The sequence below is a fragment of the Chiloscyllium plagiosum genome, unplaced genomic scaffold (genome assembly GCF_037043375.1).
Source record: "Chiloscyllium plagiosum isolate Xiang-an unplaced genomic scaffold, Cpla_swu_hap1 HiC_scaffold_4, whole genome shotgun sequence".
NCBI lineage: Eukaryota > Metazoa > Chordata > Chondrichthyes > Orectolobiformes > Hemiscylliidae > Chiloscyllium > Chiloscyllium plagiosum.
The window spans coordinates 141,643,808-141,668,356 of NW_028270142.1; the positions used below are offsets into that span (position 1 = coordinate 141,643,808).

Below are 24,549 nucleotides of genomic sequence, written 5' to 3' on the forward strand. Positions count from 1 at the left end.
GCAGAACTCTGTGCTCTAAGCTCTGTTCCCCAGGATGCACATTAAGACGAATATCCATTGTGCCTGGAAGACCATTAGCTCAGTGGAAGACTTTCTTCGGTCTGCCTGAAACATTGCAAGATACTGTAGTTGCACTCTCACACCTCAAGCTCTCCCTACTCTTTGAACTGAAAGTAAACTGAAAGTGGGTGACAAGGTGGCTCAGTGGTTAGCATTGCTGCCTCACTGTACCAGGGTCCCAGGTTCGATCCCATTTGTGTGGAGTTTGCACATTCTCCCTGTGTCTGCGTGAGTTTGCTCTGATTTCCTCCCACAAATCCAAAGATATGCAGGTCAAGTGAATTGGCCATGGTATATTGCCCATAGTGTTAGGTGCATTACCCTGAGGGAAATGGGTCTGGGTGGATTATTCTTCGGCGGGTCGGTGTGGACAGGTTGGGCTGAAAGGCCTGTTTCCACACTGTAGGGAATCTAATCTAATGTGGTTGACTCTTCAATGCCCTCTGGGCAATTAGGAATGGCAATAAATGCTGGCCTAGTCGGTGACACCCCCATCCTGTCAATGAATTTAAAAAAAACTATTGATTTTTTAAAGTTTTGAAAAGCTTCCATGCAACCACAGGAGCAGGAATAGGCCATTCAACCCATCAAGCCTGTCATTCAAAGAGATTACAGCTGATCTGTGGTCCAATTCCATGTTCCTTCATGCCTTTGCTTAATAACAATTTATCCATCTCAGATTTATCAGTACTGGGTGAATATAAAATTGATTGAATGCAAGACAGGTGGTACAGAATACTGAAAAAAGATTTCAATCATTATTTCATGTCCTTATATCTGCCGAGTAAGTTTCTGTTGAATCTGTGAACTAATCTAAGATCCTTGATGCCTGTTACAAATGCTCTCAGTTCAACGACTGACACTTGTGTGCTTCAATGCACTATTCTCTCCTCGAGTCCTCACTACATCATGCAATTCCTTCTACAGCAACTCAAGTGTCATTTCTGGGGACTCTCTGTTGCAAACCCCTGTCAGAGGATAAACGATGATAAAGTATGTGAGCAGTTCAGATATGCATAAGCTCATGGCACCATGACTGACAGCTGTCACTTGAAGCCTCTGATAATAATGAAAACGCTCGGATGAACCTACAGAGATGCATTAGATCACTTGCAAAACTGTCTGTTGAGGACTTAATAGCGGTTTTATCTCTTGGAAGCCCTATGGACTGTTACTAATGCACACAATGTTATTTAAGCTTGCAAAAACTGTCCTTTTTATTACAGTGGAATACTTTGCAAAGATGAGCAAGCAGGAAACACACACATTTTAATTCAGAACTTCTCGAATTGCTCGGGTTGATTTACAGGGTGATTTTGTTTTTGAATTAGCAAAAGATTACTGTTTGATGGCCCGAATGCAATCCAGGAATAAGCTGCTTTCACGCTGCAGTGAAACTTTGAGTATGATACGTGCTTTCATTGAGCCCGTGTTACAGCTAGATTTGACTATTCCAAACCACGCCAGGACCGTCTTCCCTCTGCTGATTATAAACCGCGGGCGACTGTCTGTGTGGCGTTTGCACGTTCTCCCTGTGTCTGCGTGGGCTTCCTCCGGGTGCTCCGGTTTCCTCCCACAGTCCAAAGATGTGCAGGTCAGGTGAATTGGCCATGCTAAATTGCCCATAGTGTTAGGTGCATTAGTCAGAGGGAAATGGGTCTGGGTGGGTTACTGTTCGGAGGGTCGGTGTGGACTGGTGGGGCCGAAGGGCCTGTTTCCACACTGTAAGGAATCTAATCTAATCAAAACTCTGCTACTTATTTCTCACCACACTGTGAGCACCGACCACCCCCCACACCCCCACCCCCCGCCACACCGGTTCACCATTACTCCCGCTAAGGAAGGGCATATCGACATTGGCTTCCAGCCAAGCACCATCTTTGATGCTAAAATTCTCATCCTTGGTTTCCAATTCCTTCATGGCTTTAATCCCTCTCTATCTGTAATTTCCTTCAGCTAACACCCACCTCTATCCCCACCGCACACACCCTCTGGGATATTTGGGTATCGCGATCTCTGTGTTTGAGAGATGGACAAATGAGGTGTTTCAAAGGTTCCCTGAAGGCTTCCAAGAAATGGATATCAATGTGTGGGAGACCATTGCTCAGAAGAAACCCACTTGGTGGACCGTCCTGTGTGAAGGGAAGCAATTCTTTGAGAACAGCCGTTGGCACGAGGAATTATGGAAAAGGAACTGGAGAAAGGAATGCCAGTAATCTCGAGACCAAGAACCAATTCCAATGTCGGAATTTGTCAGGATCAGGCTCATCATTCACCCAAGGCAGATCCCGTGAGGAGTAACGCGGAAGATCCAAGGTGGGCAATCGTGCTTGCTAACGAGTGACTGACAATTCCCGCCAACGAGTGTCTTTCATCATCTCCTGCCCAAAGAACATCACGGCCAATGGAATCATAGTCAAGTGCAGTCACTGGTGTGATGGGAGAGACAGGGCAACAAGTCAGCCCCCAGCAATCTTCCCCAAATAGAATTGTGACCCGTGCAAACGGAGATCATTCTGCAGAAACACCTTTGCAAGCAAGGCTGTGGGATGTTTCATACCCATCGGAGGGGCCCGGTAAGACTCCAACTCAACATGAGGCCATAAAGAACAGGAACAGGCCAGTCGGCCCCTCATCTCATCAGAAAAGAGGGTGCCTCAACAGTGCCACATTAGGGTAGCACTGTAAATATGACTATGTGTCAGCTATACGTTAAGGAGCTGGATCTTGATATGTAGGGGACAATTTCAAGTTTAGCAGATGACACAAAATTTGCATGAGTTGTAAACTGCACAGTGTGGAGCTCCAAAACGATATTGATAAGTTGGTGGTGTTGAAGGATAGGTGGCAGATGAGGTTTGGTGTTTTGGTGTTTTGGTGATGCTGTCACTTTAAAAAGGTTACCTTGTCCTTTGTTTTTTTTTGAAGAGAGGATATTTCGGCAGAGGTGACCAAGTGCCTAGTTTAACACTGGAAGGGGAGTGGCCAGCTCTCCCAGTTCAGGTTTTTTCTAGTTTGTTTTAGCTGTAGCAGTCACAAGATGCCTGATTCCGGAGGAGTTTGCAACTTTCAGCAAAGATTCCTCTGACGGTCTTCCGAAATCTCTCTCTGCAAATTATTCCCTCCTGCCTGGATGAATCTGTGTTGCCAAGGGGTGTGTTTATGGGATGTTACTAGATTGGAACAATTAATTCGGAATATTTACTGTATCGAGTATTCGGTTAAGTTTTCCAGTCATCAAGTAATTCTGAATTTCTCTTTCTTTTGTTTGTGTTTTAACCTTGTATTTAAATCAATTCTGTTTTGCTTAGAACCGCGTGGTTTAATCAGCTGCATCTCTCCTAGAACATCCACCTTTAAAATAAGAAAAGGTTAGGGCGTGGGCTACCTTCAGAGATTTTGAAGGGATCTGGCCTGATCCCCAACAGAGAAGAGAAGTGTGAGGTGATACACTTCGGTCAGCAGAAGACAATATAAAATAGAGAGCACACTTCTAAAGGGGGCATAGGAGCAGGGGGAGCTGAGTGTATTTGTGCACAGACCATTGAAGGTGATAGGACAGGTGAAGGGAGCAGTTAATAAAGCACACAGTGTCCTTGTCTTTATTAGTAAAGGCATAGAGTACAAGAGCAAGGGGGTGATGCTGAATTTGTGCAAGACATTTGTTAGAACTCTGCTCTATGTTGTGGGTGCGACATTATAGGAAGGATGCGAATGCATTGGAGAGAATGCAGAAGCAATTTACAAGAAACGCTCCAGGGATGAGGAATGTCAGGGATGAGGACAGGTTGAAAACGTTGGGACTGCTCTCTTTGGAGAGAAGAAGGCTGAGAGGTGATTTGATTGAAATTTTCAAAATTGTGAGGCAGCTGGTTAGTGTAGATGGGGAGAAACTGTTCCTACTTGTAAAAGAAACAAGAATAAGAGGGCATCAATTGACAGTGATTTGCAAATGAAGCAAAGGTAATGTAAGATAATTCTTTTTCACCCAGCAAGTACTGAGGATATGGAATATATTCCCTGGAAATGTGGGGGAGGCAGGTTCAATTGAGCCGTTCAAGAGGAGCATTGGATGGTTATTTGGTTAGAAATGGGAGCAGGGATATGAGGGAAAAGGCAGGAGATTGGCACTAGGGAATGTGGCTCATTTGAAGAGCTGGTGCAGGTGTGAGGGGTCGAACGGCCTCCTTCAGCACTATAACTATTCTGTGATTCTGTAGACATTTGTGTTTGAGGGCCTGGAGTGTTTCTCAACCCCACAACATCCCGACTCAGAGGAGGGATAGTTTCCAACTCACCCGTGACAACACCTATCATTTAAATAAATGTAATCTTAATCAACATTTAAGATTTAAATTCAAAAGCACGCACAACGCTATAGAAGGTTATAATTAACTGTGAGGTTAACAATCTCCCGCAGCACAAATTAATTGACAAAGCCTTTGAACAATGCACCACCCTTATTTGCAAAAAACAGCTGGTCTGTCTATGCATCACTTACATCAATAATTTAACTGCAGTAGATTTCCTTCTTACCTTTTTCACACAAAACCCCATTATATTCCATTAATAAATAACAGCAGGGCGATGAAGACTAGCTTCTGGCAAATGCATTCTTTAAACACTCAAACTTTTTCCTTATAAATGTTTCCTATTCCAGTGCATGTACTGGACATTAATCAGCCCTTTCGATAGCCTGCTTAGCTCAACGGGAAAAAAAAAATTGTCAAAGAGAAGGTGGAGGTGGTGGACGATTATTCTTCGGACTGGAGGCCTGTGACCAGCGGTGTGCCGTAGGGATCGGTGCTGGGTCCACTGCTTTTCGTCATTTATATAAATGCTATGAATGGGGGCGTCGGAGGAATGGGTAGTAAGCTTTCAGTTGACACAAATTGGAGATGTAGTGGATAGTGAAGAAGATTATCTCAGAGTACAACAAGAACTTGATTAGATGAGCTAATGGGCCGAGGAGTGGCAAACGGAGTTTAATTTCGATAAATGTGAGATGCTGCATTTTGGAAAGGCAAATCAGGGCAGGACTTATACATTTAATGGTAACATCCTGGGGAGTGTTGCTAACCCCTCTACCAAGGGGAAACGTTTCTCCGTATTTACCTATCTATTCCCCTCATTTCTTTGTACAATCAGTTCCCCATTAAGATTTATCTGTTCGAAGGAGAACAATCCCAACCTAACTAGTCTCTCTTCATTTCTTTTTCTAGGTCTCTCTTCACAGCTCACCGTTGTGATAAAGCCCTGAAGAGATTAAAAAAGGTAAAGATGCCATAGTCTTACCAGACTTTAGGGCTGTTGCAGAAAAAGAGAGCTGACTGGTGGTGATTTAACCTGAGGGTTATCTTACCTCAGGCGAGGGGTGTGGGAATTGAAGTGATGTTTCAATCTGCATTGCAAAGCAGCTATTCGGATAACTGCCCCCATTCCCCCTCAGCTGATAACGTTTAAGATAGCTCCAGAAAGAAACTATCTGCAGTTCTGATCTAGAAGTTAAATTCCCAAATTGTTTGAAATTATGGTGGTTCAGTGGTTAGCACTGCTGCCTCACAACACCAGGGACCCAGGTTCAATTCCAACCTTGGGCGACTGTCTGTGAGGAGTTTACAAATTCTCCCTTTGTCTGTGCAGGTTTCTTCCAGGTGCTCCGGTTTCCTGCCACAGTCCAAAGATGTACAGGTTAGGTAGATTGGCAATGCTAAATAGCCCATAGTGTCCAGAGATGTGAAGGCTGGGTGGGTTAGCCATAGGGAATGTAGGATAGGGTTGTGGATCTGGGTGCGATGCTCTGCACAGCATGGATGTGGACTCAATGGGCCGAATAGTCTGCTTCTACACTGTAGGAATTCTACGATTTAGGGACTCTGGTGTGAGTATTATATGAGTGGTATTATATGAGTGGTTATATGAAGTCTGCAGATGCTGGAGATCAGAGCTGAAAATGTGTTGCTGGAGAAGCGCAGCAGGTCAGGCAGCATCCAGGGAACAGGAGAATCGACGTTTCGGGCATAAGAAGGGCTTATGCCCGAAACGTCGATTCTCCTGTTCCCTGGATGCTGCCTGACCTGCTGCGCTTCTCCAGCAACACATTTTCAGCTATTATATGAGTGGTATTTTGCACACTGCATAAAAGCTGTCTTTTCTCCCTTTAATTTATAAAGAAGTATTTGGAATTAATGGGATTAGACTTTTACTGTGAGCATTAAAAAAATTGAGATTGAGAAATAGATGGTTTTGTTTTATATCATTTTACCTTCAATTCTTTAGTTAATAAACTTCTGTTTTATTGTTAAAACAAACTCTGCAGCTTTACCTACCCATGATTCAGTAAGAAATAACTTAATTAACATGATCTATCAAGCTAGGTTCAGTTTGGGATCTGATTTGTCTGATAATAGCATTCGCTCAAGCATAAGACATTCAGAATTAGGCCATTCAGCCCATCGAGTCTGCTCCTCCAGCCAATGAGTTTACGGCTGATCTGATAATCCTTAATTCCTGCCTCTTCCCCATTACCCTTGATTCCCCCTTCCTGATTAAAAATCTGTCTGGCTCAGCCTTGCATATACTCAATGCCCCAGGCCTGACAGCCCTCTGAGGTAAAGAATTCCATAGATTCACTCCCTCCTGAGAGAAGAAATTCCTCCTCATCGCTGTCTTAAATGTGTGACCTCTTATTCTGAGATTATTCCCTCTGGTGCGATAATCTCCCACAAGGGGGAATGACCTTGCATAACCTAACCTGGCAAGAATCCTGTATGTTTCAATATGGTCTCCTCTCATTCTACTAAACTCCAATGAATACAGGCCCAATTTACTCAACCTCCCCTCATGAGACAGTCCCTTTATACCCGGGATCAGCCGAGTGAACCTTCCCTGGACTGCCTTAAATGTCTACAATGGGACTTTGAACAATAGATTATTATAGCACAGAAGAAGACCATTCAACCCATCATGTCCATACTGACCCTCCTAAGGAGCAATCACTCCCCTAGTCTCTCCACACATCCCTGCATATTCCTTGTCTTCAGAAACTTTAGTTTCTTAAGGTAGTAATGGATCAATTCTTAATTTCCAAATGGATGATTAGATTAGATTCGATTCCCTACAGTGTGGATACAGGCCCTTCAACCCAAGAAATTCATACCGACCTGCCGAAGAGTAACCCACCCAGACCCATTTCCCTCTGACTAATGCCCCTAACACTAAGGGTAATTTAGCATGGCCAATTCACCTGACCTGCACATCTTTGGACTGTGGGAGGAAACCGGAGCACCCGGAGGAAACCCACGTAGACACGGGGAGAATGAAGATTATTGGAGGATATGCAGGAATGTAGAGTTAGAGTTAAAATCAGACCAGCCATGAGCTTATTAAATGATGAAACAGACTCGAAGGGCCTAATGGCCTGCTCTTATTCTATGTTTGTTTGCTTGCTCTGCCTATTGTGGATGTGCCTGGCTGAGAAATGTACCACCCAATCTTAGAGACAGTGAGTTCCAGAAGCCCATCAACATCTGGAGAAAAGCTTTTTTTTCTCATCTCCTCTCTAATGATTCTAACAGTCACTTTAAATCTATATCCCCTAGTCACCGACCCCTCTGCTAAAGTAATTAAACCATCACCTACCAAATTAGACCACTCTCTCCAGGTCCCTCACTATTTGGTCTGCCTCAATCAAGTCTCCCCTCGGACTCCTGTGTTCCAAGGGGACCATCCCCAGTCTGTCCAATCTTTCCTCAGAGCTGCAGGTTTCCAGGCAGTATCCTGGGAATTCCCCTCTGTCCCTTCTCCAGTGTAATCACATCCTCCCTGGAAAGAGGTGACCTGAACTGTGCACAGTGCTCAGATTGTGGTCTAACTAGCGATGTGTACAGTTCCAGTATAACCTCCCTGCTCTTATATGCTGTACCTTGGGTCCAAAAGGAAAGGATTCCGTGTGCCTTCGGAACCACCTTATCATTCCGTCCTGCTCCCTCCAGCAACCTGTGAACCTTCACTCCAAGGTCCCTCACTCCCTCTACACCTCTCAGTAATCTCCCATTTATTGAGGTTTCCTTTGTTTATTTGACTGTATCACCTCGTATTTCTCAGGCTTGAATTCCATGTGTCGGCCCACTTGACCAATCCATCGATAACTTCCTGCAGTTTCCCTTCTCAGTATCACAAGAACATAGTAACAGGAGGAGGCCATTCAGCCCCTTGAGCCTGTTCTGCCATTCAATAGGATCATGGTTAATCTGTAGCTTAACTCCACACACCTAGATCCCTGAAAAAAACCAGGCGGCTAATTTTTGTGTTGTCTACAAACTATGTAGTCCCCTACTTTTCCATCCAACTCATTATGATATGCAGAAAAATTGAGAATCATAGTAATCAACCCTGCAGATCCCCAATGGAAAGCACCCACTAATGATTAGCCTTTGTCTCCCACCATTGAACCATGTTTGTATCCAGCTTGCTCCATTCCCCTGAATCCCACGGGGCCTCTGTTTTCTAACCAGTCTGTCATTTGAACCCAGCACCTTGAGACCTGCCCCCAGAACCAGGGCTATAAGGTTGCAAGGATGTTCCGGAGTTCAGAAAGTTTGCCACACTTATTAAAGGAGATCAATTCTTTCACTGATTAGGTATTAGCCAAAGCTTGATTGCATGAATGCTTGTTTAAATAGTGTTAAATATTGCAAAATGAAATCGATAGATGCATCATTTCCAAAGGACAAAGCTGCTGATTTCCACCTGAATTCTATTTCACTTTAATGGAAAAAACACACCGAACAATTCCCTCTGTGGCTGTTCAAATCAAAAGAGTGATCGCACAACACCAGGTTATTGTCCAACAGGTTTATTTGGAAATACAAGCTTTTGGAGCCCCCCCCTCCTGTGTCAGGTAGCTAGTGGGGCAGGATCATAGCACACAGAATTTATTCTAAGTGATTAACAACGTAACAGCGAACTAGGTTTCTTCAATACATCACATCAGTTGTATGCCAGTTTGATATTTTATTATAAATTCTGTGTCCTATGATCCTGCTCCACTAGCTACCTGTTGAAGGAGCGTCGCTCCGAAAGCTAGTGCTTCCAAATACACCCATTGGACTATAACCTGGTGTTGAGAGATTTTTAGCTTTGTCTATCTCAGTCCAACACCGGCTCCTCCACATCAAGTCAAAAGAGTGATCACGCATCTTGGATACAGTCCACTTTCTGTGGAGATGTTTGATGTGACTTGTATTTGCACGATTTGGAGATGCCGGTGTTGGACTGGGGTGTACAAAGTTAAAAATCACACAACACCAGGTTATAGTCCAACAGGTTTAATTGGAAGCACTAGCTTTCGGAGCGACGCTCCTTCATCAGGTGGTTGTGGAGGACACAATTGTAAGATGCGGAATTTATAGCAAACGTTTACAGTGTGATGTAACTGAAATTATACATTGAAAAATATCTTGATTGTTTGTTGAGTCTTTCATCTGTTCGAATACCATGATAGTTTCACTTCTTTCATATGTAAATCACAAACCATTTTTAAAAGTTACATTCTCAGGTGAACTGTAATAATTGGTGTTAGCCAGATAAGATGATGAAGGTGTTAGCCCCCTGTGTTCTCTGTCTGTGCCATAATGTTTAGACTGATTCTAATCTAAAAAATAAGTGAACAGAGTCTTACATGGATTCATGCAGTTTTTGAGCAAAGTACAATGTAACTGCAAGTACAAATTCACCCCACAAATATATATGTATGTGTGTGAGTGGGAGTATGTGTTTCTGCACAGACAACTCTAGTTGCACAGAAATTGTAAAGTAAGTAAGCAATGGAGATTGTCATGGTCTTTGCAATGTTTACAGAACAGGAAATTGTTCTTTCAGTCGTGTTGGCAGTGGTTTTCCAAACTTTTACTGTGTCCCACTCCTTCATCTTGTTTCTGGAATCCTGCACATCTTCCCTTAGAATCATTGGGGTCCACAGCATGGAAACAGGCCATTTGGCCCAACCTTCCACAACTAGTTCCATTTGCTTTCATTTGGTCCATATCCCTCCATACCTATCCCATCCTTATCCCTGCCTAAATGTTTCTTAGATGGCGTTATTCCATTTGCTTCCACCCCTACCTCTGGAAGTCCATTCCGGACACTCACCACCTTCTGTGTGAAAGAATTGCCCCTCTAGACCCTTTTGTAATTCTCCCCTCTCACCTTCTCAAGTTACGATCAAATTCTCTCTTGAAAGCCTTGGTTGACTCTGCTTCCATCGCATTTTCAGGCCAAGCATTCTACATCTTAAACACTCTGCTCTCTGTTTGTGGGATTTCTGTGCCAGTATTTGCTGCTTGTCCTTAATTGCCCTTGAACTAAGTGGACTGGTAAAGAGTCACGTATAGACATCCACATCCCCCCTCTCCCCCCAAAAGGACAATCATGAACCAGTTGGGTTTTTATACAATCAGTGATAATCATCATGTTGTTAAAAATCACACAACACCAGGTTACAGTCCAACAGACTTATTTGGAAGCACTATAACCTGGTGTTGTGTGATTTTGAACTTTGTACACCTCAGTCCAACACCGGCGTCTCCAAATCAATCATCACGTTCACCACCACTGAGGTTGGGTTTATACTCCAGATATCTTTGTGGAATGCAGAGGTCACTAGGTGCTGTGGCAAGGTTTGAGCCTGTGTCTTCAGAATATTAACGTCCCTCGAGGTCTCGGGTCCAGTAACATTATGCTACTGACCCCTGCTGTATTCTTAGACAATGGTAACACCAGGATATTGATAGTGGGGGATTCAGTGATAGGAGCACCATTACATGCCAAGGAGTGGTGATTAAATTCTCTCTTGCTGACGATGGTCATCACCTGGCACTTGTATGGTTGAGTGCTTCTTGTCACTTGCCAACCCAAAGCTGGTTATTGTCCAGGTCTTATTGCTCTTGAACGTGGACTGCTTCAGTATCTGAGGAGATGCAAATGGCGCTGAATATAGTGCAATCATCGGTGAACAGTCCCACTTCTGACCTGATGATGGAGGGAAGGCCATTGATGAAGCAGCTGGAGATGTTTGGGCCTAGGACACTGTCCTGAGGAACTCCTGCAGAGATGTCCTGGAGCTAGAGTAGGCCATTAGTGAACTGTGGTTCAAGATTTCCATGTTGGAGGAGACATCCTCTCCATATTTATCTTGTCATGACCCCTCAGGATCTGATACCTTTCAATGAAAAATAAAGACAGCTGCTAGCCTGAATCATCATTTTGTAGATACCGTGTAAGATTCTTGTCAGTTTATCGATTCCAATGTTCTTGCAGCCTCAGTGGCTGAAATTTGTAATGTGGCACCTTACGGAGATTGCCAGCTCAACTCTGTGTCCACTGTGTCTTTTGTGGTAACTGTTGAGTGAAACAATCGATTGAACAGCACAGACAAACATGCGTCGATTTTGTTAGAGCCAGCACAGCTCCTGCACAACAACGCAGGGTGGTCCGTACACAGCTCCCCCGGGGGCTGCTGTGACTGCTTACAAATATTTCCCAGAGTCTGAATCGAACCCTTTGGATCAACTTGAACACTCATCACTGCAAATGTTTCTCTGCTATGGAGAGCTACTGCCAACTTGAGAAGTGATGTGAATAGCAGTTAGGGAGTGATTATAGCTATCATAAAGGGGGCTTCCTGGCATCTGAAGGATAACAAATACTTGGAATAAGATAATCAGAAATTGTCTCTATCACCTCTCTTGCAAGTCTTCAGTTTCCAATATTCTCTTTAAATATTATTTATCTATCAGCCATTTAACACAACTGATTCATGTCTGTGTTTTGTTCCATGTTCAACAGTCCTGTGTTCGATTATGCGAGGCTGGTAATTGGTCTATCTCATCGATTGGTTAAGGCAAGATGTTATTTCAGAACAAAGAAAACTAGAAACCACAGAAGTTGCCTGAAGCCAGAGTTGGGATAATAATTCAGATATTTTGTGACTGCAGAGATATTTTCCAACATGTTAAATAAAATTTCTACATACTTAGAAATTTGTGTCGGATGTAATTTTGCCTCTGCCTGAAGTGCGAAGTTAAAAATCACACAACACCTGGTTATAGTCTAACAGCTTTATTTGGAAGCACTAGCGTTTGGAGCGCTGCTTCTTTAACAACCACCTGATGAAGGAGTGGCGCTCGGAAAGCTAGTGCTTCCAATTAAACCTGTTGAACTATAACCTGGTGTTGTGTGATTTTTAACTTTGTACACCCCAGTCCAACACTGGCTCCTCCACATCATGACTACTTGATGTGGCATAGTTTATACTATCCCTCGGAACATACAAAACTGAGTTGGATATTATGCACAATGTTCAGCACCATATGCTGATTCCTCAAACACCAAAGCAGTCTGTTGACAGAGCAGCGAGGAGAGAAGGTGGAGTGAAGCGAGGGCTGCTGGGAAGGTAAGGGCTTAATTTATATTTGGGCAGTGGCTAAGCCCGAGATACTACATGTGCAGTATCTCCCTCCCACCCCCTTCTCTAACCGGAAGAAAAAGACTCTGTTAGGTAAGGCTTTCATTTTTTCTTTATCTTTCTTTTCATGTATTTAAATGCATTAGTTTTAGTTCATATAAAGCTGAGCTTACAATGGCAGGGGACCTCAGATCCATGGCATGTGCCTCTTGCTTGTTGTGGGAGCTCAGGAAAGTGGCTGATGTCCCTGACTCTTACACTTACAAGCAGTGTGTCCAGCTGCAGCTCTTGTTTGACCGCATGACGGCTCTGGAGCTGTGGATGGACTCACTGTGGAGCTGAGGAGGTCGTGGACAGCACGTTTAGTGAACTGGTCACACCGCAGGTTAGAGTTGCTGAGGGAGACAGTGAATGGGTGACCAGAAGACAGAAAAAGAGTAGGAAGGCAGTGCAGGTGTCCCCTGTGGTCATCTCCCTCCAAAACAGGTATACTGTTCTGGATACTGTTGGGGGAGATGGCTCACCGGGGAGCAGTTGCCAGGACCATGGCAACATGGCGGGCACTGCTGTTCAGAAGGACGGGAAAAAGACTCATTGGGCCATAGTCATAGGGGATTCTATTGTGAGGGGAGTAGATAGGTGGTTCTGTGGCTGAAAATAGGACTCCTGGATGGTATATGGTATGTTGCCTCCTAGGTGCTCGGGTCAGGGATGTCACTGATCGGCTGCAGACCATTCTAAAAGGGGAGGGTGAGCAGCCAGTTGTCTTGGTGCATATAGGCACCAATGATATAAGTAGGAAACAAGATGAGATCCTGAAAGAAGAATTCAGGGAGCTAGAAGAGAATTTAAAGAGGAGGACCTCAAAGGTAGTGATCTCGGGATTACTACCAGTGCCATGTGTTAGCCAGCGTAGAAATGAAAAAATAGGCAGGATGACTTGAGAGATGGTGTAGGTGGGAGGGGTTCAGATTTGTTGGACATTGGGACCGGTTCTGGGGAAGGTGGGACTATTACAAAAGGAACGGTCTGTATCTGAACCAGACCGGAACCAAAGTCCTTGGGGGAGCTTTTGCTCCTGCTGTTGGGGAGGGTTTAAACTAATGTGGCAGGGCCTGGGAACCAGAAGAGAAAACAAGTCGGCAGTGAGGTGGAGACTGTAAGAATTATGAAGACAGCATTAATGAAGGGAAGAGTAGGCAGAGAGCAGGTGAGCGCAAAAAAACTGGTGGCCTGAAATGCATCTTCTTTAATGCAAGGAGTATAGTGTGTAAGGCAGATGATCTTAGGGCTTGGTTTGGTGCCTGGGAGTATGACCTTATTGCAATCACAGAGATTTGGTTGAAGGAAGGGCTTGATGATTGGCAACTAAATGTTCCAGGATATAGACGCTTCGGACAGGGAGGGAAGTAAAAGTGGGTGGGGGGGGGGGGGGGGGGGGGGGGGGGGGAGTGGAGTTGCGTTGCTGGTCAAGGACAATATCACGGCTGTGCTAAAGGAGGACACTATGGAGGTCTTGGGTAGTGAGGCATTATGGGTGGAGCTGAGAAATAAGAAGGGTGCAGTTACATTGTTGGGGCTGTATTACAGGCCTCCCAACAGTGAGCGTGAGTAGAAGAACAAATACGTAAACAGATTATGAAAAGATGTAGAGTCAATAGGCTAGTGGTGATGGGAGATTTTAATTTTCCCAACATTGACTGGGATACACTTAACGTCAGAGGTCTGGATGGGGTAGAATTTGTAAGAAGCGTCCAGGAGAGTTTTCTTGAGCAGTATGTCAATAGTCCGACCAGGGAAGGGGCCATATTGGACCTGGTACTGGAGAACAAGCCAGGACAGGTGGTAGAAGTTGCGGTGGGGGATTTCTTTGGGAATAGTGACCACAATTCTGTCAGTTTTAGAATACTCGGAGATAAAGAAGAGAGTGGTCCTAGGGGAAGAGTACTAAAATGGGCAAAGGCCAATTATATCAAAATTAGGCAGGAACTAGGAAATGTGGATTGGACACAGCTATTTGAAGGGAACTCCACATTTGATGTGGGAGGCTTTCAAGGATAGGTTAAAGATAGTGCAGGATAGGCATGTCCCATTGAAGGCAAAGGACAGGAAAGGCAAGATTTGTGAACCGTGGATGACAGGAGAAATTGTACGACTGGCCAAGAGGAAAAGGAAAGTGTACATAAGGTCTTGGCAGCTAAGAACAGAATGGGCCCTGGAGGATAAGTCTTAAAGGAGGAATCAAGTGGGCTAAATGGGGTCGTGAAATAGCTTTAGCGAGCAGACTTAAGGAGAATCCCAAAGCATTTTATTTCTATATAAGAAGCAAGCAGGTAACTAGAGAAAGGATTGGTCCACTAAAGGATAATGAAGGAAGGCTGTGTGTCAAACCTGAGAGAATGGGTGAGATTCTGAATGATTACTTTGCACCAGTGTTCACTGAGGAGAGGAACATGATGAATCTTGAGTTTGGAGATAGAAGTTTGATTAGTCTGGATCACATAAATAGGGAAGCTGTGTTGGATAGGCTAGAGGTTATTAAGGTGGACAAATCCCCTGGACCGAATGGGATCTATCCCAGGTTGCTGAGGGAGGCGAGAGAGGAAACAGCTGGGGCCCTGACAGATATCTTTGTGGCATCCTTAAGTACAGGTGAGGTGCCAGAGAACTGGAAGGTTGCTCGTGTTCTCCCCTTGTACAAGAAGAGTAGTAGGGATATTCTGGGTAACTACAGACCACTGAGCCTGACGTCAGTGGTGGGAAAGTTGCTGGAGAGGGTACTGAGGGATAGAATCTATTTATGTTTAGAAAAGAATGGGCTTATCAGTGATAGGCAACATGGTTTTGTGTGGGGGAGATCGTGCCTTACCAACTTAATAGAGTTCTTCGAGGAAGTGACCAAGTTGATAGATGAAGGAAGGGCTGTTGATATCATATACATGGACTTTAGTAAGGCGTCTGATAAGGTTACCATGGTAAACTAATAGAGAAAGTGAAGTCACATGGTGGATAAAGAACTGGTTGAGCAACAGGCGACAGAGAGTAGTAGTTGGAGGGAGTTTCTCGAAATGGAGAAAGGTGACCAGTGGTGTTCCAGTGGCAGAAAAGTGGCAGATGGATTTCGATCCAGACAAATGTGAGGTGATGCATTTAGGCAAGACTAATTCCAGAGCAAATTATACAATGAACAGAAGAGCCGTGGGAAAAGTTGGTGGGCAGAGAGATCTGGGAGTGCAGGTCCATTGTACCCTGAAGATGGCTGCACAGGTGGATAGAGTGGTCAAGAAGGCATATGGTATGTTTGCCTTCGAACGGGGTATTGAGTATAAGAGCTGGCAGGTCATGTGAAAATTGTACAAGACATTGGTTCGGCCAAATTGAGAATACTGTGTACAGTTCTGGTCGCCATATTACCAAAAGGATGTGGATGCTTTGGAGAGGGTGAAGAGAAGGTTTACAAGGATGTTGCCTGGTATGGAAGGTGCGAGCTATGAAGAGAGGTTGAGTAGGTTAGGTTTATTTTCATTAGAAAAATGAAGATTGAGGGAGGACCTGATTGAGGTTTACAAAATCATGAAGGGTATAGACAGGGTGGATAGAGACAAGCTTTTTCCCAGGGTGAAGGATTCAATAACGAGAGGTCATGCTTTCAAGGTGAGAGGTGGAAAGTTTCAGGGGGATACACACGGCAAGTACTTCACACAGAGGGTGGTGGGCGTTTGGAACGCGTTGCCAGCAGAGGTGGTAGAGGCAGGCACGGTAGATTCATTTAAGATGTGTCTGGACAGATGCATGAGTCGGTGGGGAGCAGAGGGATAGAGATGTTTAGGAATTGGGCTACAGGTTTAGACAGTGGATTTGGATTGGCTCAGGCTTGGAGGGCCGAAGGGCCTGTTCCTGGGCTGTAAATTTTCTTTGTTCTTTGTTCTTTCAAATGCACCAGGATCTGGACAATGCCCAGGCCTGACAAGTGGTAAATAACATTCATGGCACACAAATGCCCGTGATGACCATCTCCAGCAAGACAGAATCTAATCACTGTCTCTTGACATTCAATGGTATTACCATCACTGAATCCACTACTACTAACATCCTGGGGTTACAAGTGACCAGAAACTGAACTGGACTGGCCCATATACATACAGTGGCTACAAAACCAGGTCAGAGGCTAAGCTTGCTAACTCACCTCCTGTCTTCCCTAAAGCCTGTCCACCATCTGTGTGTTACAAGTCAAGAGGTAATGGAATACTCTCAGCAAAGCAGAAGTTCTGACTGCATCTTTAGCACGCGTCCCAAGAATGAAAACTTGGCAAAACTTGGCCTATCGTGAAGCAAGGTGAGAAACAGGGAGATTGCCATAGTTATTGAAACAAGGTCGGTCAGGTAGATCCCGTTGAGTATGAGACCCCTGACTGGGGCTGTTAACCCAGGCCAGTCAGGCAGCCCTGGCTGACAGATATAAACAGGAGTCTTATGGATTCCCCTTACTCTCGGGACGGGCTCTGAGCTGGCTGGTTAGAGTCCATGTACTGTGCACGTGTAAATAAAGGGTGACTTGGTGATGGGATAGCGGCCCCACTTTCCTCATTCCTGAAGAAGAGCTTATGCCCGAAACATCGATTCTTCTGTTCCTTGGATGCTGCCTGACCTGCTGCGCTTTTCCAGCAACACATTTTCAGCTCTGATCTCCAGCATCTGCAGCCCTCACTTTCTCCTCAGTTATTACAATTGCCCAGCTCAGCACACCTAGCTCTGGACTGAAAATATAAGCTCCCTCTTGTACCCATTCATCAGTATTGCCTCTGTAACAATTATTCCGATAGGATAGAAACCATATGAATAGAGGGATGACATTCGGCCCATCTAGTTTATACCAACTGAACAGGAGTGATGAATATCATCAAATATAATTCTTTCACTCCACCTTAAAGCTGATTTTTTTAAAAATCCCTACAGGGAGGAAACAGGCCCTTCAGCCCAACCCGAACCCTGCGAAGGGTAGCCCACCCAGACCCATTCCCCTACTGTATTACCCCTGACTAATGCACCTATCCTACACATCCCTGAACACTGTGGGTAATTTAGCATGGCCAATTCACCCTAACCTGCACATCTTTGGATTGTGGGAGGAAACTGGAGCAGCTGGAGGAAACCCACGCAGACACGAGGAGAATATGCAAACTCCACACAGACGGTCGCCCAAGGCTGGAATTGAACCTGGGACCCTGGTGCTGTGAGGCAGCAGTGCTAACCACTGAGCCACCGTGCCACCATCAGAGTGTGTCACCATCAAACAAGTTGCCGTTACTCATATTATAGCATTGCAATAATTAATGCTGTGATACATTCTGCTGTAAGGCACTAACATGAGAAGCAGAGTAATACTTGGTGATACCATTAATTTATTGGCTGTGAGGTGACTGGTTTAAAGGTCAATCTCGATTCACTGGGACTTTGTTCCATTGCTTTTGTTAGCAATTGGCTCCTCCAGGCTCTGGGATTCAGCTCTTTTGTCCAAGTTTGAACCAAGGCTGTAATGAGGTCAGGAGCTGAGTGATCCTGGTGAAACCCAAACAGGGCGTCACTGAGCAGGTTGTTGCTGAACAGGTGCTACTTGGTAGCACAGTTGATGACACCTCCCATTACTTTACTGATGATGGAGAGTAGGTAAATTAGTCAGTAATTGGCCAGGTTGGATTTGTCCTGGTTTTTGTGTACAGGCCACGCCTGGGCAATTTTCCACGTTGTCGAGTAGATTCTAGTGTTGTAACGGCACTGGAACAGCTTGGCTAGGGGAGAGGCAAGTTCTGGAGCACAAGTCTTCAGTACTATTGTCGGAATGGTATCAGGGCCCATAGTCTTTGCTGTATGCAGCGTCTCCCACTGTTTCACGTGGAATGTATCGTGAAGGCCTTGCAAGAGCATCAAGGGACATCAATTTCAGATGGAGATGAGGAAGAATTTCTTCCCTCAGAAGGTTGTGACTCTTTGGGACTCTGCCCCAGAGAGCTGTGGAGATGGAGTCTTTAAGGCTGAGAGAGATAGATTCTTGTTCATTTGGGGAATCAAGGATTACAGGAACAGGGTGAGTAAATGGACGTGAGGAATGTTGGATCCACTAGCAATCCCGTTGATTGTGATTGGGAGGGTGGGGGCTGAATGGCCTTTTCCTACTTCCTGTGGTTTTATGATCTCCATTTTTATCTGAAACTGACCCGAAATAACCACTGCTGTATGAAAGGTTAGACTCTCTGTGTGGGCTGCACTTCTGTAGGCAGTGTCACTGTAATCAAATCTTGTTAAACTGCTTTTCCCTGGTCTAAATCTTGTTGCTGATTTCTCATGTGAAATTGCCTGGGTGGGATTATTATGGCAGATCATTACCATCATTAGGGTCACAAGGTACCCCTAGGTTGAGCTGGAGGATACAATTTGATTCCTCTCATTATCATGGTGTGACAGTAATACGTAATTGGTATAATTATTGTAAATTAGCAGAGAGAGTAACAGCATTCTGCTCAAACGCTCACAGGTTAACAGTGTGGCAGTAAATTTTACTGCATATTTATGAATTTGTTCCCTTGTTCTGTTTGCTTAGTTAATCTCGGTGATGTTGCATTACATTCTGTTTCTTTTATTTTCCAAGGGAATTGAAATGACTGATTTTGAGTATTTTTCTCACTGCCAAACTTCCAAAGGTGGACTTTGTTACCGAATATCACTGGAGATTACCCAATTTCAAGATGTATTTCCAATTGATTACTGGGAGATGATATTCAATTAAACAATAATAAACGAGAGCTTGGTCTTTATTTTGAATCTGCCTCTGACATGATTCATTTATTTTGCATAGAAATGGTGCAAGCGTAAGAGTGAAATTAATCTGTTGCAGTAACATTCATTCAAATAAATCTCTACAACGACACCCAGATTACTTACCATATTGATCACTTGGCTTTTATAAAACAATTGGGGGATGAGTTATGAAATCCCAGCATTGTTTGAATATTGTATTAGATCAAATTCCCTACAGTGTGGAAACAGGCCCTTCGGCCCAACAAGTCCACACCGACCCTCCCAAGAGCAACCCACCCAGCCCCATTCCCCCTTCACCTAACACTATGGGCAATTTAGCATGGCCAATTCACCTAACCTGCATGTTTTTGGACTGGAGTAAACCCACGAAGACACGGGGAAGACACAGACGGTTGCCCGAGGCAGGAATTGAACCCAGGTCCCTGGTGCTGTGAGGCAGCAGTGCTAACCACTGAGCCACCATGTCACCCATTCATGGGCAGATTCAGACGGAGAGTTGTACAATCTTCCACCAGTGCTCCTCAGACTATAACAGTGCACTGCATTTAGAAAGCAGCAGAACGTAAGGACTAGGTGTTGGAGTAGGCCATTCAGCCCCTCAAGCTTCATCATCTCATTCGCAACATGGCCTTCCCTCAGTGCTGCAGCAAGAGCATCAGTTTGGATTTTGGGCTCTTTATGCCTTGAGCAAGACCATGAACACACAACCCAATGGCTCAGCAGGCTGTAAGCTAAGTAGACAAACATGAGGCTGGAAAAGCACCGCAAGCCAGGCAGAATCAGGAGGTAGAGATGTCAAAGTTCTGGGTATTAACCCTTCTTCAAGACTAGATGTGGGGTAGGGGGAGATACAGATAAAGAGAGAGCCCTTCATCAGAAATAAGGCAGGGAGCGTCCGGGATGGAGAGATAAGGAGGGGGGTGGGGCTGGGGAGAAGGTAGCAAAGAGTACAATAGGTGGATGGAGGTGGGGGTGAAGGTGATAGGTCAGAGAGGAGGGTGGAGTGGATAGGTGGGAAGGAAGATTGGCAGGTAGGACAGGTCATGGGGATGGTGCTGAGCTGGCAGGTTGGAACTGGGGTGAGGTTGGGGGGAAGGGAAATGAGGAAACTGATGAAGTCCACATTGATGCCCCTGGGGTTGAAGTTGGGTTCCGAGGTAGAAGATGAGGCGCTCTTCCTCCAGGCATCGGGTGGTGAGGGAGTGGCAGTGGAGGAGGCCCAGGACTTGCATGTACTCAGCAGAGTGGGAGGGGGAGTTGAATAGGTGAAGACAGATAGAGGGTATGACCTCATGGGTCGATTGGAGGGATGAGTCCAATTGGTAGCTGCAGGGAAGGGTTGATCAGAGGAATGGAAGGGAGGGGGAGGGGCTGGGAAGGGAGTCAGGAGATGGGAAGGGAGGTTATTTGAAATTGGAGAAATCAACGTTGAGTCCTCGAGGCTGTAAGCTGCCCGGGCGGAAGATGAGGTGTTGGTCCTCCAATTTGCAGACTGATTCACTGTGGCAAAGGAGGAGGCCGAGGATGGACATGTCAGAGGCGGAGGGAGAAGGGGGAATCAAAATGGGCGGTGACCGGGAGGTCAGGTCGGCTGTTTCTGACCCAGTGAAGGAGCTGGGTGAAGTGATCACCTAGTCTGTCACAAACCAAGTCGGGTATCCTGTACAATCTTTGCTTGTCTCTTCAAATGATGATATATTTGCCTTGTGTTCACTATATTCCAGGGAAGGTTTCTTTTTGAGGATACATCATATAGACAGCCTCAATCAAAGCCTCCTCTTTCTGATGGGTCTTAAATGAAACGTATCTGGGCAGGTACAAAGCAGTTCCCTTGTGGGCACTGGCTCACAAAGTACCTTCACAAATCTCATCTTCTGCCAGTACTTGCTGAATCAATGAAGCAGAACTGTTTAGCCGGTTCCTCGCAAATTAAGGTAATGCATTGCAATCAGACTTCTAGTGTCATTTCCTCAATGTTATCCCAGTGACATGGGATTTCAGTTTCAACACAGAGAAGCAGTCTCTTAGGATTTCGTTACTTCATTGGAAATGGTAACTGCTGTGTGGCAATAGCTGATTACTCATTGTTGAGCTCAGCATGCAGCTTGCTATCACAGAGAAGCAGACCATATGAAGCTACGTCTAATGGAGGAAGCACAATGGTAAAATGATTAAAAAGCAATTAACGGGGGGAAAGGAAAGAACAACCTTTCATAGTCATTTAAGATGGACAACTCTACAGGAGCCCCAATGCAGGTTCTCATTAGTATATGGACTAGGTGATTACACTTGGCTTTGTGTGAAATACCAACTGAGAAAATGCCAATAAATGCAAGAGAGATCGAAAAACAAACGTTTAAATTAAAAGCTGGAAGTTCTGGGACTGTGCACTCAACCAACACGCTCCAAGTGTACATCAAAATATGTAACTGCCAGCCAACCATCCAGGATCAAATAGAATCATATAGCTCGCAGAATTATGTTCATGCTGCTGTGAGTTGCTCGCTATTTACAGGAGTAATTTGGTTAGTCCCATTCCCTTGTCTGTTTCCCCAGAGATCTTCAAAATTGTCTCGCAAACAACAAAAATGCTGGAGATCACAGTGGGTCAGGCAGCGTCCACGGGGAAACATTTCCAGTCTAGATCACTCATCATCAGAGCTGAGGTAAGGTGTGGGGGGAGGGGTGGGGGCAGTATTTATGCAATAGCTTGGGGCTACAGGTTGGTGTAGTGAGTGCAGGTGGAGAAAAGATGTTGATATTTCAGATTAAGTAATCGGAATGTGAGAATGGTAGGACAATGATGTGTCTCCTGGAAATGACAGGAATTGGGATGGGGGGACAGGGGAGGATATGATAACAAGCTAAAAGGAAGGGAAGAGATGGTTCACAGTTTGAAGGTGTTGAACTCAATATTAAGCAAAACGCTGCAAGATGAGATGTTGTCCCTCCAATTTGCACTGTGATTCACTGGAACACTGCAGCATGTCAAGGACAGACACATGGGCATGACAGCACGACGCTGCATTAAAATGGTTGGCTACGGAAAGATCAGGGTCTTGCTTGTGCGCAGACCGGAGGTGTTTCGCAAAGCAGTCACCCAGTCTGCGTTTGGTTTCTCCAATGTAGAGTCGGCCACATTGGGTGCAGCAAATACAATACTCAAGGTTTGAGGAGGTACAGGTGAAATGCTGCTTCACCTGGAAAGACTGTTTCGGCCCTTGGATGGTGATGTTCCTTCATAATTGTCTTATGTGGACCCCTCTCAATTCCCCTTTCAAAGCCACAATTGAATCTGCCTCCATCCCGGTCTCAGACTGAGTATTCTGGATTCTAATAACTTGCTCCTTGAAGAGGCTTTCCCTGGTGTTGCGCTTTTGCCAATCACCTTAAATTCTGCATCTCTTTGGTTCGTGATTCTGCCGATAATGGTGATAGTTTCTCTCTGTCCATATTTTGTGGTTTTGAGCACCTTGAATCTCAGTCGAAAGGTCTCCCCACTACTTCAATGTCTTCACATAGTTTTCCATGGCTGGAAACATTCTCCTGAATCTTGCCTGCATCCTAATTAAAGCCTTCACGTCCTACCGAACGTGCAGTGCCTGGAATTAGGTATATTTATGAGACTAAACCAATATTTTCATCCTCTGCTTTCTTATTATGTCTCCTTACCCTCAGAAAGATTACCTTACGACTAAAAATTTGTTGCTCCAAAAATCCTACTCATGCCCCATTTCTTTCTCTCTCTCTCTGAGGGATTCAGCAATAATACTCAGTGATACCCCATTGTATGACTGGCTGCAGCCATTACCCCTGACGGGGCAATGGAACTGTCTGTGAGATTTATGGTCCACAGTAGGGGGAGGAGAGATGGTGTTAATCTGATATGCGGCACAGTCCAGCCTAGATATGTACCTGAGAAACAATGTGGACTTCTCACCTGCCCTGCAAGCAATTGGCAGGGCCCCTTTCATCAACTCAAAATTCCAGCCAAGACTTTACATAAAGAAATCATAGAATTGGAGACTGCAGAAAGAGGCCACTCGGTGCATTGTATGTGTGCCAGCTCTCTGAAAGACCCATTCAATGAGTCTGACTTGCTCACTTGAGACCTTATAGAGGTCTATAAAATCATGAGGGGCATGGATAGGCTAAGTAGACAAAGTCTTTTCCCTGGGGTGGGGGAGTCCAGAACTAGAGGGCATAGGTTTAGGGTGAGGGGGGGAAAGATATAAAAGGGACCTAAGGGACAACTTTTTCACACAGAGGGTGGTGCGTGTATGGAATGAGCTGCCAGACGAAGTGGTGGAGGCTGGTACAATTACAACATTTAAAAGGTATCTGGATGGGTATATGAATAGGAAGGGTTTAGAGGGATATGGGCCTGGGCCAAGTGCTGGCATATGGGACTAGATTAGATTAGGATATCTGGTTGGCATGGATGCATTGGACCGAAGGTTCTGATTCCTGTGCTGTGACTTTCCAAAGTTTACATTCAGTTCCCAAGTCTGGGATGATGCTCTTTGAACAGGTTCATTTAGGAAGACTTTGGGTCAATTTAAGAGGATAGTGGACGTTAGTGACCCCACCTTCTTTAGGTCAGAAGCTCCAAGTTTAACTCCCAACTCAGGAACGGACGGCCATGGAAGGTGTGACATTACTGTGGCCAAACAGACTGGTTCTCAATACTTCAGACCTGTCCATGGCAGGCAGTAAGAGCTGGAGACGTTCCTGGAGATCTGGAAGCTTCTGGTGAAAAGAAAAACAAAGAACTCTAGATGTTGGAAATCAGAAACCAAAACAGAAATTACTGGAGAAACTCGGCAGGTCTGGCAACATCTGTGAACAGAAGGCAGAGTTAACATTAAGAGCCAGCGACCCTTCTTCAGAATTGTCTGGTAGCTGCAGAGTAATAACCCCCCCCCCCATATTAGAAGCCTCCACTTTCTGTGAGTGAGTGCCATCCTCATGCTGAGGGGCTGTTACACAGCAGATGACAAAAAGGATTAACTAGCACTTGTGTTGTGACCTGATTAAAGTTATGGAAATCAGGACGCAGTGTCCGTTCACACAACCCTGACATCAGTAAGAGTGAATTTATGGGTCTAGCATGAGCTTGTGAAGTGGAACAGTCTTACGAGAGGAGGTTCAGTAGGTTGAGGTTTGAAGAATGAGAGATGACCTTATTGGTGGGATCTGAACTTAGG

General features: G+C 45.0%; 1 long non-coding RNA gene across 3 annotated transcripts in view; it reads left to right on the forward strand.

The window, feature by feature from the left end:
- The window catches only part of LOC148150495 (uncharacterized), a 113,782-nt gene extending 94,450 nt beyond the window's left edge, over positions 1-19,332 (forward strand). For 2 of the 3 annotated variants that reach the window (XR_015756868.1, XR_015756869.1), the window contains exons 2-3: positions 5,283-5,334; positions 11,908-12,021. This is a non-coding gene — a long non-coding RNA (uncharacterized LOC148150495). Of the gene's footprint in view, positions 1-5,282; positions 5,335-11,907; positions 12,022-19,172 lie in introns of those variants that run through there. The other variant, XR_015756867.1, reaches the window with a different exon arrangement.
- The last annotated feature ends 5,217 nt before the right edge of the window (positions 19,333-24,549 follow it).